The sequence below is a fragment of the Sciurus carolinensis genome, chromosome X, assembly GCF_902686445.1.
Source record: "Sciurus carolinensis chromosome X, mSciCar1.2, whole genome shotgun sequence".
Classification (NCBI taxonomy): domain Eukaryota; kingdom Metazoa; phylum Chordata; class Mammalia; order Rodentia; family Sciuridae; genus Sciurus; species Sciurus carolinensis.
The window spans coordinates 61,098,958-61,119,556 of NC_062232.1; the positions used below are offsets into that span (position 1 = coordinate 61,098,958).

General features: G+C 36.2%; 1 non-coding gene across 1 annotated transcript; it reads left to right on the forward strand.

The window, feature by feature from the left end:
* Positions 1-19,740: 19,740 nt before the first annotated feature.
* Positions 19,741-19,814, forward strand: Trnam-cau (transfer RNA methionine (anticodon CAU)). The gene has a single exon. It is a non-coding gene; the product is annotated as a tRNA-Met (tRNA).
* Positions 19,815-20,599: the final 785 nt, after the last annotated feature.

The window sequence follows — 20,599 nt, forward strand, 5'->3', positions numbered from 1 at the left end:
AGCTAATTAATAAGTTGGCTAAAGATCTAAGGAGACACTTCTCAGAAGAAGAAATACAAATGGGCAACACATACATATTTTTAAAATTCAACATTTCTAGCAATGGGAAATTTAGGTCAAAGTTACATTGAGATTTCATCTTTCTCAAGTCATAATGGCAATTAATAGAATACAAATACTAACAAATGTTGACAATAATATTGGGAGAAATGTACATTTATACATTGTTGATGGGACTGAAAATTAGTAAAAACACTCTGAAAATCAGTATGGAGATTCCTCATAAAACTAGGAATGGAATCACCACATAACCCAATTTTGCCTCTCCTTGCTAGAAAAATATAAAGGGGAAGGAGGGTGCACCATGAAAATTGAAGGGAGATGATTGGAGTAGAGAATGGGGATTAATGGTGCCAAATGAGAAACAGGAAAAAGGAAGATCATTAGAATGAAAGTGATCAAACTCTCCTACGTACACATATGAATATACCACACTGAATTTCACCTTTATATGTATAATTCACTATTAAAAAATACTTAAAAATGAAGGAAGACCAATGGAGTAGAAGAAAGGGAATAGTGGGGTTAAGCAAGAGAGAGAAAGGGAAGGACTAGTGTCTGAATTGGAGCAAATTATATTCTATGTTTGTATAATCATGTCAAAATAAACCACAATATTATGTGTAACTGTAGTGTACTAATCATTTTTTAAAAAAAAAACAGTATACTTTCTTTATGGTTAATACATTCAAATACCTCTATTCTTATTATTTTGAAATGTGCAATAAATTTTTTATAATCATATTCATTGTGCTGTGCCATAGAACACCAGTACTTATTCCTCACATAAAACAACAATATAATAACCATTTTTCAACCTCTCACCCTTCCCCCATTCCCTATTCTCCCCAATCTGTATTAACCACTATTCTTCTCTCACCTATCTGTATCAATTTACAATTTGTTTTTAAATTTTGTTACACAACCATTTCCATTTTTAAATAGGTAACTATGCAATACACTAAACACATAGAATTTTATATTAATGTTTTAAAATTAATGGCACTTTTACAGAAGCAATAAAGGAAATATGAAATGTTTAAAATAACACATCATTTTGAAAATATTTTTTGCTTTAGTTTGAATAATCCCCCCTAAATTTACTATATTGCATCTATTAATTCACCCTAGTTTGTTGGAAGGTAAGAAACAGGTTGAGTTTCAGTTTTCTCCAAAATAAATGTGGTTAATGAAACATATGTGACATACTTGTAAATTATGACTCTATGAGAAGCATTTATCAAATCAAGCTACGTTAGAATATTGACTCCTAAACTTTAATTTGCTGTTGAAACACCCAGAAATCCTGTTAAATAAAGACTGAATCAGTAAATCTGGTGTGGGTTCTGAGATTATTCATTTTTAAGAAGTTCAGAGTTGTTGTCCACTCTTGTATTTCATGAACCACTCTTGAAATAGCAAGTATATACAGCAGTGGATCACATCCTTGATTAGATTTTCTATTCACACAAGAACTTCATAAAATTATTGATTGACTCTTGATCTGGAATTTTGCCTGGGCATCAGAAGTTTTTTGTAGACAATATTTAAAGCAGTTAAAGGTTCATGGCAAAATCGAACAGAAAGAACAGAGTGTTTCCATTTACCTCTCTATTCCCACATATGCACAGCCTACCCCATCAATATCCTACAACACAGTGGCATTTTCCTTCACAACCCATGACGCGTCTTTACCATCCAAAGGCCATACTTTACATTACAGTACTCTGTGTTGTATATGCTATGGTTTTTGACAAATGCATTATGATTCATATTCATCATACAGAATAGTTTCCCTGCCCTAAAAATACGCTGTGCAGTATTCATTCATTCTTATTTTCTCTCAACCCTTGCACCTACTGATATTTTTGCTATCTACATAATTTTGCCTTTTTCAGAATGCCATATAACTGGAATCATACAGTAGGTAGCTATGTTAGCTTGGTTTGTTTTACTTAAAAATATGCATTGAAATTCCCTTCATTTCTTCTAGCATGATAGATAGCTTTAATAGCACTGGATGATAACCTATTGTTAGTATGTACCAGAGCATATTTGCACATTCACTTGTAGAAGGGAATGATTGTTGTTTCTAATTTTGACAATTGTAAATAAAGCTGTAATACACATCCATGTGAACATTTTTGTGTGTACATGTCAATTCATTTAGGTAGAAACCAGCAGCACGAGTTACGGATCATATGATAAGAGTATGTCTAATTGCATAAGAAATTCCTAAACTCTCTCCTAGTGTGTCTGTATTATTTTGCAGTTCCACCAGTCATGGCTGAAGATTCCCATTGCTCATTTACCACACCAATATTTGGTATTGTTAGTGCTTTGGATATATTCATTCTAATGTGTGTGTAGTAATATGTCATTGTTGTTTTAATTTGCATTCCCTAATGATACATGATATTGAACATTTTTGTATGTTCATTGACCATCTGCATATCTCTTATGAAGAAGTGTCTATTTGAATATTTTTCCATGTTATAATTGGCTTATTCCTTTTCTTATTATTGAGTCTTAGGTCTTCTTTGTGTATTTTGGATAACATTTCCTTATCAAACATGTTTTCAAATTTTTTCTCTAACTTTGGGACTTACTTATTATTATGTTGACATTAACTTTCACATAGTGAAAGTTTGTTTGCTTGCCTGCTTGCTTACTTTGTGATGTTGGGGTTTAAACTCAGGGCTTCATGTATGTGAGAAATCATTCTACCTAAGCTACACTTCCAGTCCGAGCCAAAGTTTATAATGTTAATAAAGTTCAGTTTAGCAATTACTTTTGTCATGGATTATGCCTTTGGATTTGTATGTGAAATCTTACCACCATACACCAGGTCATCAAGATTTTCTCCTGGGTTATTTTTTGGGGAGTTTTCTAGTTTTGCACTTTCAAGTAAGTCTAACATCTATGATTCATTAGAATTAATTGTTTGAAGAATATAAGTTATGTGGCTAGGTTATTTTTTTTGCACGTGGATATATAGCTGTCCTGGCACCATTTGTTGAAAATATAATTTTTCTCTTTGGCATTGTCTTAGCTCTTCTTTCACATATAAGTTGACTGTATCTATGTGGATCTATTTCTCAGCTTTTTATTCTGTTCCATTGATCTATGTGTCCACTGTTTTGCCAATGCCACACTGTCCTGAATACTATAAATTTATAGTAAGACTTTAAGTCAAAGAGGGTCAATGTTCTGACTTTGTTCTTTTCCTTCAATATTACATTAACTTTTCTGGGTCTTTTGCCTCTCTGCATAAACTTTCAAATAAGATTGTCAATATCCACAACATAAAGCGTTGGAATTTTAATCAAAATGTATTGGATGTATAGATAAATTTGGGAAGACCTGACATCTTGGCAATGGAATATCTTTTCATTTATTTAGGTCTTTGCTGATTTCTTTCATCAGAGTTCTGTTGCTTTCCTTGTACATTTCTTGTATATTGTTAGATGTGTAAACATATCATTTTAGGGATACTAACATAAATGATACTGATTTTTGCTTCAAATTCTACTTGTTCATTCCTATTTTATATAAAGGAATTAACTTTTGCATATTAATCTTTTTTTATTGCATACAAATGGGATACATGTTGTTTCTCTATTTGTACATAGAGTCAAGGCATAGCATTGGTGTAATCATAAATTTACATAGGGGAATGATGTTTGATTCATTATTTTTTCCCTTCCCCCCACACCCCCCACCCCTCTTTTCCCTCTACCCAGTCCTTCCTTCGTCCATTCTTACCACCCTCCTTATCCCTAACCCTAAACCTAACCCTAACGCTAACACTAAACCCTCCCACCCCCCATTATATGTCCTCATCTGCTTATCAGCGAGATCATTTGTTCTTTAGTTTTCTGAGATTGGCTTATCTCACTTAGCATGATATTCTCCAATTTCATCCATTTGCCTGCAAATGCCATAATTTTATCATCCTTTATGGCGGACTAATATTCCATTGTATATATATGCCACAGTTTCTTTATCCATTCATCAACTGAAGGGCATCTAGGTTGGTTCCACAATCTGGCTATGGTGAATTGAGCAGCTATGAACATTGATGTGGCTGTATCTCTGTAGTATGCTGATTTTAAGTCCTTTGGGTATAGGCCAAGGAGTGGGATAGCTGGGTCAAATGGTGGTTCCATTCCAAGCTTTCTGAGGAATCTCCATACTGCTGTCCAGAGTGGCTGCACTAATTTGCAGCCCCACCAGCAATGTATGAGTGTACCTTTTTCCCCGATTCCTCGCCAACATCTATTGTTGCTTGGGTTCTTGATAATCGCCATTCTAATTGGGGTTAGATGAAATCCTAGGGTAGTTTTGATTTGCATTTCTCTTATTACTAGAGATGTTGAACATTCTGTCATATATCTGTTGATTGCTTGTACATCTTCTTCTGTGAAGTGTCTGTTCATTTCCTTAGCACATTTGTTGATTGGATTATTTGTATTGGTGTAGAGTTTGTTGAGTTCTTTATAGATTCTGGAAATTAGTGCTCTATCTGATGTATGAGTGGCAAAGATATTCTCCCACTCTATAGGCTCTCTCTTCACATTACTGATAGTTTCCTTTGCTGAGAGAAAGCTTTTTAGTTTGAATCTATCCCAGTTGTTGCTTCTTGCTTTTATTTCTTGTGCTATGGGAGTCCTGTTAAGGAAGTCTGATCCTAAGCCAACAAGTTGAAGGTTTGGACCTACTTTTTCTTCTATAAGATGCAGAGTCTCTGATCTGATTCCGAGGTCCTTCATCCATTTTGAGTTGAGTTTTGTGTAGGGTGAGAGACAGGGGTTTAATTTCATTCTGTTGCATATGGTTTTCCAGTTTCCCAGCACCATTTTTCTCCATTGCATATTTTTGGACCCTTTGTCTAGTATGAGAAAATTGTATTCATTTGGGTTTGTGTCCATGTCCTCTATTCTGTACCATTGATCTACCTGTCTATTTTGGTACCAATACCATGCCGTTTTTGTTACTATTGCTTTGTAGTAGAGTTGAAGATCTGGTATTGCGATACCCCCCGCTTCGCTCTTTCTACTGAGGATTGCTTTAGCAATTCTGGGTGTCTTATTCTTCCAGATGAATTTCATAATTACTTGCTCTATTTCTGCAAGGTACATCATTGGGATTTCAATTGGAATTGCATTGAATCTGTATAGCACTTTAGGTAGTTTGGCCATTTTGACAATATTAATTCTGCCTATCCAAGAACATGGGAGATATTTCCATCTTCTAAGGTTTTCTTTAATTTCTTTCTTTAGTGTTCTGTAGTTCTCATTGTAGAGGTCTTTCACCTCTTTTGTGAGATTGATTCCCAACTATTTTATTTTTTTCGATGCTATTTTGAATGGGGTAGTTTTCCTAATTTCTCTTTCTGAAGATTCATCACTTATGTATAAAAATGCATTGGATTGATGAGCATTGATCTTGTAACCTGCTACTTTATTGAATTCACTTATGAGTTCTAAAAGTTTTCTGCTGGAATTTCCATGTTCCTCTAAATATATAATCATGTCATCAGCGAACAGGGATAGTTTGAGTTCTTCTTTTCCAATTCGTATCCCTTTAATTTCTTTGGTCTGTCTAATTGCTCTGGCAAGAGTCTCAAGGATGATGTTGAATAGAAGTGGTGACAGAGGGCATCCCTGCCTTGTTCCAGTTTTTTGGGGGAATGCTTTCACTTTTTCACCATTTAGAATGATATTGGCCATGGGCTTAACATTTATGGCCTTTATAATGTTAAGGAATGTTCCCACTACCCCAATTTTTTCTAGTGTTTTGAGCATGAAGCGATGCTGTATTTTATCAAATGCTTTTTCTGCATCTATTAAAACAATCATGTGATTCTTAACTTTAAGTCTGTTGATATGGTGAATGACATTTATTGATTTCCAGATGTTGAACCAACCTTGCATCCCTGGAATAAAACCCTCTTGATCATGGTGCACTATCTTTTTAATATATTTTTGTATGCGATTCGCTAAAATTTTGTTGAGAATTTTTGCATCGATGTTCATTAAGGATATTGGTCTGAAATTTTCTTTCCTCGATGTTTCTCTCTTTGGTTTAGGTATCAGGGTGATACTGGCTTCATAGAACGAGTTTGGGAGGGTTCCCTCCTCTTCTATTTCATGGAATACTTTGAGGAGTATTGGAATGAGCTCTTCTTTAAAGGTTTTGTAGAACTCGGCTGAGAACCCATCTGGTCCTGGACTTTTCTTTGTTGGTAGGCTTTTGATGACCTCTTCTATTTCATTGCTTGAAATTGGTTTATTTAAGTTGTGTATGTCCTTCTCGTTCAGTTTAGGTAATTCATATGTCTCTAGAAACTTGTTGATGTCTTCAAGGTTTTCTGTTTTGTTGGAGTCTAGATTTTCAAAATAGCTTCTAATTATATGTTGTATTTCACTCGTGTCTCTTGTGATATTTCCTTGTTCATTCCGAATTTTAGTAATTTGAGTTTTCTCCCTCTTTCTCTTTTTTAGTGTGGCTAAGGGTTTATCAATTTTGTTTATTTTTTCAAAGAACCAACTATTTATTTTGTTAATTTTTCCGATTGTTTCTTTTGTTTCAATTTTGTTGATTTTGGCTCTGATTTTAACTATTTCCTGTCTTCTACTACTTTTGGTGTTGGTCTGCTCTTCTTTTTCTAGGGCTTTGAGCTGTAGTGTTAAATCATTTATTTGTTGATTTCTATTTCTTTTGTTGAATGCGCCCCATGAAATAAATCTTTCTCTAAGTACTGCTTTCATAGTGTCCCAGAGATTTTGATATGATGTGTCTTTCTTCTCGTTTACTTCTAAGAATCTTTTTATTTCCCTCCTGATGTCTTCTGTTATCCATTCATCATATAATAGTGTATTATTTAATCTCCAGGTATTGGAGAAGTTTCTGTTTTTTATTCTGTCATTTATTTCTAATTTCAATCCATTATGGTCTGATAGGTACAAGGTAGTATCTCTATCTTCTTGTATTTGCTAACAGTAGTTTTGTGGTATAAAATATGGTCTCTTTTAGAGAAGGATCCATGTGCTGCTGAGAAGAAAGTGTATTCATTCTTTGTTGGATGGTATATTCTATATATGTCCGTTAAGTCTAAATTGTTGATTGTGTTATTGAGATCTATGGTTTCTTTATTCAATTTTTGTTTGGAAAATCTATCCAGTGGTGAGAGAGGTGTGTTAAAATCGCCTAGTATTATTGTGCTGTGGTCTATTTGATTTCTGGAATTGAGAAGGATTTGTTTGACGTACATGGATGAGCCAATGTTTGGGGCATAGATATTTATGATTGTTATGTCTTGCTGATTTATGCTTCCCTTAAGTAGCATGTAATGTCCTTCTTCATCCCTTCTGACTAGTTTTGGCTTGAAGTCCACCTTTTCTGAAATGAGGATGGATACTCCAGCTTTTTTGCTGTATCCATGTGCATGTTATGTTTTTTCCCATCCTTTCACCTTTAGCCTGTGGGTATCTCTTTCTATGAGATGAGTCTCTTGCAGGCAGCATATTGTTGGATTTTTCTTTTTAATCCAATCTGCCAGTCTATGTCTTTTGATTGATGAGTTCACGCCATTAACATTCAGGGTTATTATTGTGATATGATTTGTATTCCCAGTCATTTGACTCATTTTTGTTTTTTGACATGATTTGGTTTCTCCTTTATTTGGCTATTCCTTTAGTCTAGTTCCTCCCTTTGCTGATTTGCATCGTTGTTTTTCATCTCTTCCTCATGGAATATTTTGCTGAGAATGTTCTGTAATGCCGGCTTATTTTTGTAAATTCTTTTAGCTTTTATTTATCATGGAAGGATTTTATTTCATCGTCATATCTGAAAGTAAGTTTTGCTGGGTATAAGATTCTTGGTTGGAATCTGTTTTCTTTCAGGGCTTGGTAAATGTTGTTCCCGGCCCTTCTAGCTTTTAGGGTCTGAATTGAAAAATCTGCTGATATCTTATTGGTTTCCCCCTGAATGTAATTTGATTCTTTTCTCTCGTGGCCTTTAAAATTCTGTCTTTATTTTGTATGTTAGGTATTTTCATAATAATGTGCCTTGGTGTGGGTCTGTTGTAATTTTGTATATTTGGAGTCCTATAAGCCTCTTATACTTGGTTTTCCATTTTGTTCTTCAGATTTGGGAAATTTTCTGATCTTATTTCATTGAATAGATTGTTCATTCCTTTGGTTTATTTCTCTGTGCCTCCCTCAATCCCAATAATTCTTAAATTTGGCCTTTTCATGATATCCCATAATTCTTGTAGATTCTGTTCTTGATTTCTTACCATCTTCTCTGTTTGGCCAACTTTGTTTTCAAGATTAATATTTTTCTTCAACGTCTGAGGTTCTGCCTCCAGGTGTTCTATCCTATTGGTTATGCTTTCTATGGAGTTTTTAACTTGGTTTATTGTTTCCTTCATTTCAAGGATTTCTGTTCTTTTTTTTTTCAATATCTCTAACTCTTTATTGAAATGATCTCTTGCTTCCCGTATTTGGTCTTTTAACTGTTGATTGGTGCGATCATTTAATGCCTGCATTTGCTCTTTCATCTCCTCCTTCAATGCCTGCATTTGCTCTTTCATCTCCTCATTAGCTTCCCTGATTGTTTTAATTATGTACATTCTGAACTCCCTTTCTGACATTTCTTCTGCTGTGCTGTCATTGGGTTTTATTGATAGATTATCTAGGTTTGTTTGGGACATTTTCTTCCCTTGTTTTCTCATATTGGTCAGCTGTCAGTGGGACCCTGAGATATTGCAGATTTCCTCTAATGGCTTATAGTGTCCCTGTAGATTTCCAGTGTAACACCTCCCAGCCTTCAGTAGCCTGAAGTATTGGAGGAACTTGATAATGCAGTGCTTCCAAGAAAGCTGCCTCTAGACCCCTACTGGTTCTAGGGCTCGGAGCTGGCTCTGTGCGGAAAGGCTCTCACTGAGGGGCCTGCACCGCGCAGCTGGCCGTGTGGGAGGAGCCCACTGCCGGAGTGTGGAAGGCTACCTGTGGAAGACTCTAGCTGCCCTGCCCTGCCCTGATAAGCCGCCCCTATCGGTGCCTGCCGCCCAGGCCGAGCTTCACCCAGTGGGGGAGACTCACCCCGTGACTCTATTTTTGTCCAAGTCTCTCAATGCCTCCCCTTTTTGAGTCCTGGGTTCTGGAGCCACTGGAGATTCAGTCACCCTCTAGTCCACCATCTTGGATCACCCATGGAAAGAGCCTGCAGCCGGAGTGGGCAGAGCCACCTGAAGAGGTCTCTGGCTGCCCTGCCCTGATCCCAGAGGCTGCTTGCAGGTCGAAGCTCTTCGTTGACTCGGGGACTTGTGACTGGCTCTGTGTAGAAAGGCTCTCACTGGGCGGTCTGCTCCGAGAAGTTAGCCTTGAAAAGCACCTCCCACTGCAGGGGTCCAGGCTGCTTGGGGAAGTCTCTGGCTGCCCTGTCCTGGTCCCTGAAGCCCCTTGCGGGCCGGAGTATTCCACGCTGGCTCTGGGACTTGGAGGTGGTTCTGATAAGAAAGGCTCTCTCTGGGGGGCCTGCTCCAAGAAGCTGGAGAAGCTGGCCGTGTGGGAGGAGCCCACCGCCGGAGTGTGCAGGGCTGCCTGGGGAAGACTCTAGCTGCCCTGCCCTGCTCCGATAAGCCACCTCTATCCGGGCCTGCCTCCCAAGCCGAGATTTACCCGTGGCTCTATTTTAGTCCGAGTCTCTCAATGCCTCCCCTTCTTGAATCCTGGGTTCTGGAGCAACTGGAGATGCAGTCACCCTCTAGTTGGCCATCTTGGATCACCCCATATATTAATATTATATACTGAAACCTTGCTATAATCACTTATTCCAGCAGGAGTTATGTTTATTCTTTTGAATTGTCTACACATAGCAAGATGCCATCTGCAAATAAAGACTTTTTATTTCCTCCTTCCTAATATGTATACATTTTATTTTCTTTTATGATTTTTATAAGTGCATTATAATTATATGCAATACTGAGATTCATTGTGACACATTTATACATGCACATAAAAGTTTGTTCAATCTCATTCTCCAGTATATCCTTCTCCCACCTGATATCCTTTCTCTTCTCTACTGGTTTCTCTTCTATATTTATCTTTTATGTGTTATAATTAGACATAGATGTGGAATTAATTTTGATATACATGAACATAGCATAATTTGGTCAGTTTCATTCCCCAGTACATCCTCTTTTACATTCCCCTAGCTTCCTTTCAATTCCCTTCTCCCACTCTTCTGATCATTCCTGGGATCCATTTTTTATTCATTTTTTCTGTCTAGCTTGCACATACTGACCCTTGACCCTGAATCTGGCTTATTTCACTTAGCATGATGTTCTTCAGTTCCATCTATTTACCAAAAATGAGATAATTTTATTTTTCTTTATGACTGAATAAAATGTACCACATTTTAAATTTATTTTCTTGTTCTTGTCTTATATCATCAGGTAGTACTCCCACAATGATGTTGTAAAGCCATAATGAAAGGAGATATACTTGTCTCATTCTTGATATTAGTGGGAAAGCTTCAAGTTTCTCAACATTAAATATGATAATTTTAGCATATACTCATTATCAATTTGAGAAACTTTTTAATCCTAGGTTTATTTTTCCTGAAGGTTTAACCCGGAGTGCTTACCACTGAGCTACATCCCCAGTCCTTTTTGTTTCTTTGTTTAATTTAGGGAGAAGATTTCACTAAGTTGCTTAGGGCCTCACGTAGTGGCTGAGGCTGGTCTTGAACTTGTGTTCTTCCTGTCTCAGCCTCGTGAATCTCTGGGATTATAGGCATGCACCACCATGCTTGACTTTATTCCTGGTTTTGTGAAAGTTTTTATCATGGTGGGTATTAAATTTTGTTAAATTGTTTTTCTACATCCATCAATATAAATTATGTGACCTCGATAGCCTACTGGTATGATGGAATTCATTAATTGATTCTCAAATGTTGAATCAGATTTCATCCCTGGGATAAATCCCATTTTGTTATCATGTATAATTATTTTTATATATTACTATATTTATATACTAATATTCTGTTCAGGATATTTACAGCTACATTCACAAGAGATATTGGTACAAAGATCTTCTTTCTTCTCACATATTTGTCTGGTTTCAGCATTAAGGTAGTGCTGACACCTAAAATGAGAACATTTTATGTCTGCTTCTTTCTTTAGAAAGAAATTACAGAGAATTGGTATCATTTTGTCCTTAAATGTGTAATAGAATTGTCTAGTGAACTTATCCAAGTTTTGTATTTTCTGTTTTTACTTTTCAGATTGTGTTTTTCTTTCTCTGTGGTTTTTGATAAATTGTATCTTTCAAAGAATTGGTTCATCTCATGTGTGTCATCAAATTTTCCCATATAAAGTTTTTCATAGTATTCTTCTATTGTCTTTTTCGTGTCCATGGGATCTGTAGAGGGTTTTTTGTCTCTTTCATTTGAAATATTAGTAAACTCTCTTCTTTTCCCTTAGCCTAGTGTTATGGTTTAGGTAAGAAATGTCCCACGAAAACTCATGTGTGAGACAATTCAGGAATTTTTCAGAGGAAGAATTGTTGGATAGTGAGAGTTTAAATCTAATTAGTGGATTAATACACTGATGTTGAGTAAATCGGTGGTAACTATTGGCTAGAGCAGACAGGTCACTTGGGGTGTGCCTTTGGGATTTATATTTTATAACAGTTGAGCAGACCCTTCTCTTTGCTTCATGATTGCCATGTCCTGAACTGTTTTCTTCCACCATGCTCTTCCACCATGATGTTCTGTCTCGCATCACACCCAGAGCTATGGAATCAGTCAACCAACAGAACTGCTGAAACCATGAGTCAAAATAAGCTTTTTATCCTTATGTTGTTCTTGTCAGATCTTTTGGTCACATTGATGAAAACTGACTAAAATGCCTATGTATAGGTTTATTGATTCTTTTGATTTCTTCAAAGAATCAGCTTGCAGTTTTGATAATTTTTTCTATTGGTTCATTATTCTTTTCTATGTTTTATCAGTGAATTATACTTAAACATAATAGTGGTATTCATTGTTACATATTCACATATGTACATAACATAATTTCTTCTAATTCATTCCTCAGTACTCCACCAAATTTCCTTCGCTCATCCTACTTCCTGTTTCTCTTTCTTTACTCTTCTGCTCTTCCATTTGTTTACATATTTTTCATCAGTGCATTATAATTAAACACAAATGTGACAGTCATTGTCTTATGCTCATAAAGGCCTATAGCATAATTTTATTAGTTTTATTGCTCAGCTCCTTACCTCTTAATCCCTTCCTCCCTATTCCTTGATTTGCTAACTCTACTTGTGAACCTTCAGTTGTAATGAGATCCCTTTTTCAGTTTATTTTTTCTCTCTACATTCTGCATAAGGAGAAAACATTTGACTCTTGACTCTCAGAATTACATTTACTTCACTTAGCATGATGTTCTCCAATTCCATCCATTTACCATAAAATGACATAATTTATTTCTTCTTTATGACTGAGTAAAATCTGTTGTGCCTATTTAGTTCATTTTATTTATCCATTTATCTGTTGACAGACTCTTAGACTGGTTCCATAACTTGACTATTGTGCATTTCACTGCTATAAACAATGGAATACACAAATTCTTGTAGTATACTTATTTAACATCTTTTGGATAAACATCAAGAATCAGAATAAATGTGTCATGCAATTGTTTTTCATTCATAGTCTTTTGAGGTATCTACATTCCTCAAAATCCTACTTCTGTAGGATTTGTATTAATTTGCAGTCTCACAAACCATGCATAAGTTTTCCTTTATTTTTGCATCCTTGAAAGCATTTATTATTGCTTATCTTCTTAGTAGTTGCAATTCTAACATGGGTGAGATGAAATCTGAGTGTTTTTGGATCACATTTTCCTTATTGGTAAAGATATTGAGTTTCTTGTGTTTGTTGTTCATTGTCATTTCTTCTTTTGAGAATGCCTGTTCTTTTCCTTTTCAGTAATTGAATTATTTGTTTTTATGGTGTCAAGTTTTATGAGTTCTTTATATTTTCTGAATATTTATCATCTATCATAAGAGTTATTGATTTTGTTTCATTCTGTGGGTTCTCTTTTCACACTCTTGTTTTCATTGTAGTACAGAAGCTTTTCAATTTTATGTGATCCCACTTACAGATTCTTAGTTTTATTTCTTGGTTTTAGGGGTCTATTTTTATCTTCATTGATTTCTTATCTATTCTTTTAAATTTCTTTGTTTCTTTTGGGGTTTTCTATATTCTTTGTTTTCAAGTTCCCGATGTGGAAGGCTGGATTATTGACTTTAGATCTTTCTTTTTTTAGAACCATCTAGATTTCAATGCCACAAATTTACTTCTAGACACTTATTTTGGTATATCCCACAAGTATTGATACATTGTGCTTTTATTTTCCTTTATTTGAAATGTTTTAAAATTCGCCTTATTATTACTTCTTTGACTCACTTAGAAGTTACTTAGGAGTATGTTGCTGAATGTCTGGTATGTTCTAAAGTTTTGTGTCCCTTCATCTTTACAGGTAATCTGATTGCCAACTTGATTAGATTGAGAGTTGTGTAAGAAATGCATAGGATCAAGAAACTTCTGAGTGTGTCTGTGAAGATGTTTCTGGAGAAAATTTGGCAAGTGGGACAACAAACTGGTGGGTGCAATCTGCCCTGAATGTAGGTGGCCCTCTAAAATAGGTTGAGTGTTAGAATGGAACAAATGATAGATGAAGGAGGAAGCTACAACAGATGTAAGATCAATTCTTATTTAGTATTATCTATTGCTGCTGGCATTATCTGTGGATATCAGACTCCAGTTTCTTCATTCTTGCAGTGTGGCCTTTCACCAACAATTCTCCAGGGAGTTTGCAGGTAATCAATCTCAGATAGAGGTTGCATATTTTGTACCTCTTATTTTGAGGTTTTCAGCTTATTGGACTGAGCAGCTACTGGTTCTTCCATATCTCTAGTTTATAGACAGCTGTTGTTGTACTATCCAGATTATGATCAAGTAAGTCACTTTTAAAAATATCCTTTTATAATTATGCAAATAAATACTCTGTCGTTTCTGTTCCTCTTGAGAATCCTGACTGATATTGCCTCAAAATTAATATGTTCAAATTCTAACCCCAAAGGTGAGGATGTTAAGATGTGGGAACCCTTTAGAATGTGATTAGGTCATGAGGGGGTGATTCATGACACTATAAAAGAAAATGAAAGCTAGGATTGTAGTTCAGTGGTAGAGTGCTTGCCTAACATGTGTGATGCACTAGGTTCAATTCTCAGCACCACATTAAAAAAAGAAGAAGATAAAAAGACCCATTGACAACTAAAATAAAATTTAAAAAAATGAAAGGACCTCATTTTCCTCTTCCATGTGAAGGCCCAAGGAGATGTTATTTATGTAAAGGAAGCCATTGCCAGATATTAAGCCCACATGTGTCTAGATCTTAGATTCTTCAACATCCCAATTTTTGAGCAATAAATTTCTGTTTCTTATAATTTATGATGCCATATTTTTACAACCACTCTCTTCAGTTAAGAATCAGTAAATATTTTTCTTATATATTTGCCTAACATAATATTTTCAATTCCTCTGTCATTTAGCTTCAGTTTACCTTCACCACTTATGAAACACAATGCATGTTTTCCAAACTCTCTATGGCATTCCTCAACATCTTTGCAATTGTACACAATGATCATAAACAAGATATTAACATTCTATCTCCAGAAACACAGATACGACATTACGTTAATAGCATTCTCCTCTGTTTTAGTTAGCATTGCATTGCTGTGACCAAAATACCTTTTAAGAACCACTTAGAGGAGGGAAAGTTCATTTTGGGTCACAGTATCAGAGGTTCAGTCCATGCATGACTGAATCCATTGTTCTGAGCACAAAGTGAGGCAGCACATGAAGGCAGAAGGATATTATGGAGAAGCTCTGTTCCATTCATGGCAGCCAGGTAGCATAAAACAAGAAGAAAGAAGAGACCTTAGGGAAGATGAATCCTTACAGGGTAACCCACAGTGACTCACCTCCTCCTGCTATGCCACACCTGCATGCAGTTACCACCCACTTTATTTAAACTAGGATGGACTGATTAGATTACAGATCTCAGTGTCTGATCATTTTGCCTCCAAAACTACTTGTATAAAAATAGGAGCTTTTAGGGGACACATCATATCCAAACCACAACATTCCTCCTTTGACCCTTAAAAGCTCACGTTTATCTTACAATGCAGAATGCATTTGGTTTTTTATCTCCAGGAGTGCCATAGTATTAACAATTCCAATATTGCACAAAAATCCAAATCCAAGGTATCCTCGGAAACTGAAGGCAAATTCCAGGCTGTGAGCTGCTGTAAAAATCAAAAGTAAGTTACATATATCTTATATAAACTGGTGCAGAGTAAACATTCCTATTCCAAAATAGAGGAAGAGTTGCAAAGAGAGAAGGGATGGGACCAAAAGAAGCCTTAAATTCAGCCAGGCAAGCAGATCCTGTAACTCCTCCTGTAAGTCTGTATACAGACTCTAGAACCCATGGCCATGAGACATGCTTACCAAACATCTTGGACTATCTGATCTCTCTGGCCTTGCCAGCTGCAGTACACATAGGCTCTTGTTTAGCTTGGTTTTCTTCACGGGCATCATCTTTTTTTAGCAGACAGTCCATGTTGCTGGCATCTCTTAATTTCTGGGGTCTCCATCACAGCTTCAACTTTATTCTCACAGTTTCATATATCACCCTTTCAGAGACAACCCACAGAATCTCTAACCCTGATTCACTTGCCTTACCTTCCAGACCATCCTTTGAAATCACCATGGAAGCCTCCATGAACCCATAACTCCAGTATCTTGCATCCTGGCAGAACCAGCGCCACATGGATGATGCCAAGATCTCTGACAGCTTTCACGGTAGCTGAACTTTGCAGGATCATGTCTACAGCAGCCGCTGAGTGCCTGGGTAGGTGAGTATGGTGAAACAACTTTCAATCCTCCCACCCCTACCCAGTGCAAGCAGAGCATTCTCACAATCTATTCCCAAAATTTTCTTTTCTACACCTTTGGGCCTGCAGTGGGTGCATTTTTGCCAATTCCTGAGATGTCTTCAAGTCATCTTTCCTATTGTCTCTGTTCAAAGTACTTAGCATCTCTTTAGAGACCACAGTGTGTTTACCAACCACAACCGCTTCTCTGTTTTCTGGCCAGACTGGAAGTTTTTAAACCATTTTAACTCTTTTCTGCTCCCAATTCTCATAGTTAACCAGGCAAAAAACTGCTGCCAGTAATATGTCACTGACTAATGCTGTGCTGCCTTGAAATATTCTCTGGTAGATAAATTAATATATAATTTTTAAATTCAGCTTCACAAAGGTTATTTACCAGAATATAACACAAACTTTCTTTTGTCCAATTTCCAATTAAGTCCTCATTGCCCTCTGAAACATCATGAGCAGTCTTTACATCTATATTATGGTTTTCTGAACTCCTACCAGAATCTTTTACTGAGTTTACTTAAAGCAAACCCAAGTTTCTTCAGCGTCCAGTCTGAATTTTAAAGTTTTCCAAACTCCTCCTAAAAACCATTTCCAAAAGACTCTGAATCATATGGTCACATTAGTCACAGCAATGACCTTACTTCTCAATATGATCTGTTTTAGTCAGCTTTGTATTGCTGTGACTTATCAAACAAGGACCATTTAGAGAAGGCAAATTTATTTTTGCTCACAGTCTTAGAGATTTAGCTTTTCCAGAGATTCAGTTCATGTCCAGCTGAGCCCATTGCTCTGTACTTAATGTGAGGCATTAAGCCTCATATCATAGTGGAAGAATATGGAGCAGTGCTGTTTTATGGCAGCCAGGAAGCAGAGTTGGTGATAGTGATAGTGTTTCAGGGAAAATTAACCTTGACAGGGTATGCCCATGGTGACCCAACTCCTCCAGTCATGCCCCACCAGCATACAGTTACCACTCAGTTCATTCGAACTAGGATGAACTGATGAAGTTACAGCTCTCACAGTCTAATCATTTCACCTCAAATATTCCTACACTAACATTGGAGCTTTTGTGAGACACCTCATATCCAAATCATAATATGCTCCAGACAGTTTCATATGGCATACTTATTACAGATACATAAGTCCAAAATCTTCTAATATTTTATAAACTATAATGTAACACATTTCTCATTTACAAATTTTATTGTAAATTAATTTTCCAATTAAAATCAACAGACATTCCCGTTTGTTTTCTTGGAAACATCCTCATGTTAGAGGCTTTAGCAGCCACTTTCCATGCCTCGTGGTGTCTCCGGACCACTTATAATGGCCATAAGTTGCACCAGGGTTTCTAATGCAAGATGTAGTCTCTCAGTTTTATGTTACATACTATTGAAATGAAAATTGACTACCTGCTAGGTTCTCCTGAAAAGAGAGGCTCTCAAAGGCCACAAGTCTCCACCACTAGCTACATATAATGCTTTGGGTCATAGGAAACACCCAGCATTTTGACATGGCTATTGAATCCTTCTTTAGTGAAGATGGAGCCCAAACTGGGCCCTTTGGTATACTCCACCTTCAGGATGGAGTGGCTTCCCTTATTCTCAGTACCTTGCCAGGTTACATGATCTGGAGGTCATATCTACCCTAGCTAGACCCTTTCCTAGAAAACTCATTGAGATCAATCAATTGGAGATGAATAGGTGCTTATAGACTTCACAAGTGGCACTACTAACCATCATGTGTGATGAATATCAGTGGAAAGTTGTTGCTTTTATCCCTTAGTCAAGATATCCCTAATAAAGAATGGACCCAAGAAACAACATACTTTTCTAAACTCCAAGTAGTCATTTGTGCTGGCCAACAAATGATCCTTTCTTCACATTTGTTAGAAAACATTGAACTCTAGCCTAAAACTTTTTAATTTCAGGATACAGGATTCTGGGAATCACTTGCCTTGTAGATACCCAAAATATCAGTCAAAATCACATATATCTCCACATATACCAATGCCACTGTACATAAACTTGCTAGGACACTTTTTATTTTCTTAACAGTTACAGAGATTATTGGTAATATCCCAAATACAAACTTAACTTCTTGAAATAGACAATGCTGAATTCTTGGAAGAGATATTCTAAAAAACATTCGTATCCCTGATATATTTCAAATTGCTTGTTTAACTGAGAGACATGATTTTATCCCCAAATGACATATTTTCAAATTATGGTAAAGAAAATGAACTGCTAAATGTGTGTCTATATTGCACAAGCCTTAAACAATCGTTATGAATTTTCAATCTTGCCCCAATCCCATAAGATCTAGAGGTCTGATAGAGTATATGTACCCTCCTGGAAAACCTATTAACCACAGACTGTTCCACAGGTCAGTCAGGTAGCTACTCTGATAGAGACCAATTCAAATATAAGTTTACACACACACACACACACAAAACAGAATTATTAACTTGTCAGGTGCAGTTGCATAGCATTCTTATGATTTGGTCTTCATACTAGTGCTCAGGGTACTTTATTTGATTCACAATCCAGAAGTCAAAACTTTCCAAATAGGCCACTGAGTCAAGTATACATTATAAATGCTAAGACCCACAATTATTTGAGTGCTTACAAACTTAAAATTAATACCTCAAGTCTCACATTCCAGGTGACACCATCCTGGAATGTCACTGATATTTATGATATTGCTGCAGCCCCAGACTTCATTATTTGGAGATGACTTGACTTTCTGCCCTGAAAATAACTTCAAACCAGACACAAATCTCTATGCTAGTGATGCCAATGGACCGCCTCTCCTGAAGCATCAATTGCATGCATGACATTTTTGTTTTCTTTTTTTTTTTTTTGCAGTGCTGGGGATTTGAACCAAGGGCCTTGTGCTTGCAAGGCAAGCACTCTACCAACTGAGCTATATCCCCAGCCCCATTTTTGTTTTCTTAAAATAATATTTGAGATTCTACTACATGTATAAGCATGCTGTCTGCTCAACCCACGGTCCTGGTATACTCCTTAATTTCTGCCAAAATGTACATCCTATACTTCTATGTCTTAAGGTAACTCTGAAAGAGGTTATTACTATCTGTGTCATTCTAAAAATTAATAGAGATTATTGCTTTACCCAGGCAGCATCTGCCTCATATCTATTAAGCCCTTGAACCCCTAGAGAGAGAAGTACTCAATCCTCAATGCCTCTTATCCTCCTACAGTTTTCTTCCAGAGTCTACTACTTTGCACTTCTGATAGAGTAAAAACACTCACTGTTACTCCTTAATGTACAGAAATATCACTAATCTTTACATATGCCTCATTAATTTTTCAGGTTATGCTCTCAAACAAGATAACTGCTAGACTTCCCACCATGATATAAACCTACTTCTAGCACAGTTTGCAACCCTGCAAAGATACTCCACAGACACCTGAAATTTCAGTTCTATTTTCTTGGCTAACATCATATAAATAGAAAACCTAATTATGGGTTAGTGTACAAAGACCCTTTACACCTTAACTTTTGTTCTTCCTTTCTACTCTCACAATAGTTTTCTATACTGCTTATGATAACTTATACCCTACTCCCTAGGAAAAATTGTAGTCACCCCAGAGTATCCTTTCTATGATGTCAAAATATCAGAGGGGGCTGGGGATATAGCTCAGTTGGTAGAGTGCTTGCCTCATAAGCACAAGGCCCTGGGTTCAATCCCCAGCACCGCAAAAACAAAAACAAACAAAAAAAAATCAGAGGACTGATTGTATTAATTGTCTGTATGTTATGATATGACCTGTCTTGGAGGGCATACAGTCTCTGAGAGACTTCATGGACTAACTAATTACTGAGGATGGTGGGAACTTTGCTAGCAACATACATTTCATATGCACATAGAAAATCCTATGGAATCCTTGTTAAATAGAGTTATCAAGATCAAGTTTGTACAAAACAGGATCAAAATAAAATTATATTTTATGTGCTAACAATGAACAATTTAGTGATGAAACTAACAAATTCCATTTGCAATAGCATGAAGAGCAAAAAAAATATTTAGAAATAAATTTTTACAACAAATATCAGACTTGTATACTGAAAGTTAAAAATTAGTTGTTGGAATAAATTCAAGATATTATATATAAGTAGAAAGATATGCAATGATCATACAGTGAAAGGCTGAACATTGATAAGATGACAATACTCGCCAAACTCATCTATAGATACAACACAATTCTGATCAATATTCCAGCTGCTGCCATATTTGCAGAAATTGGAAGCTGATCCTAAAAGTCACATGAAACTTCGAAGGATACAAATAAGCCAAAAACATCTTGAAAATAAGAAAGTAAGATGACTCATACTTCATAATTTCAAAACCATATATAAAAGTTATCTGTAAAAGTTAAGGCAATATGATACTCACATCTGGCTTGATATATAAATCAATCAAGTAAAAGTTAAAGTCAAAAAATATAATAGTGGATGACTGACAAGTGTCAAAATAATTAAGTAGG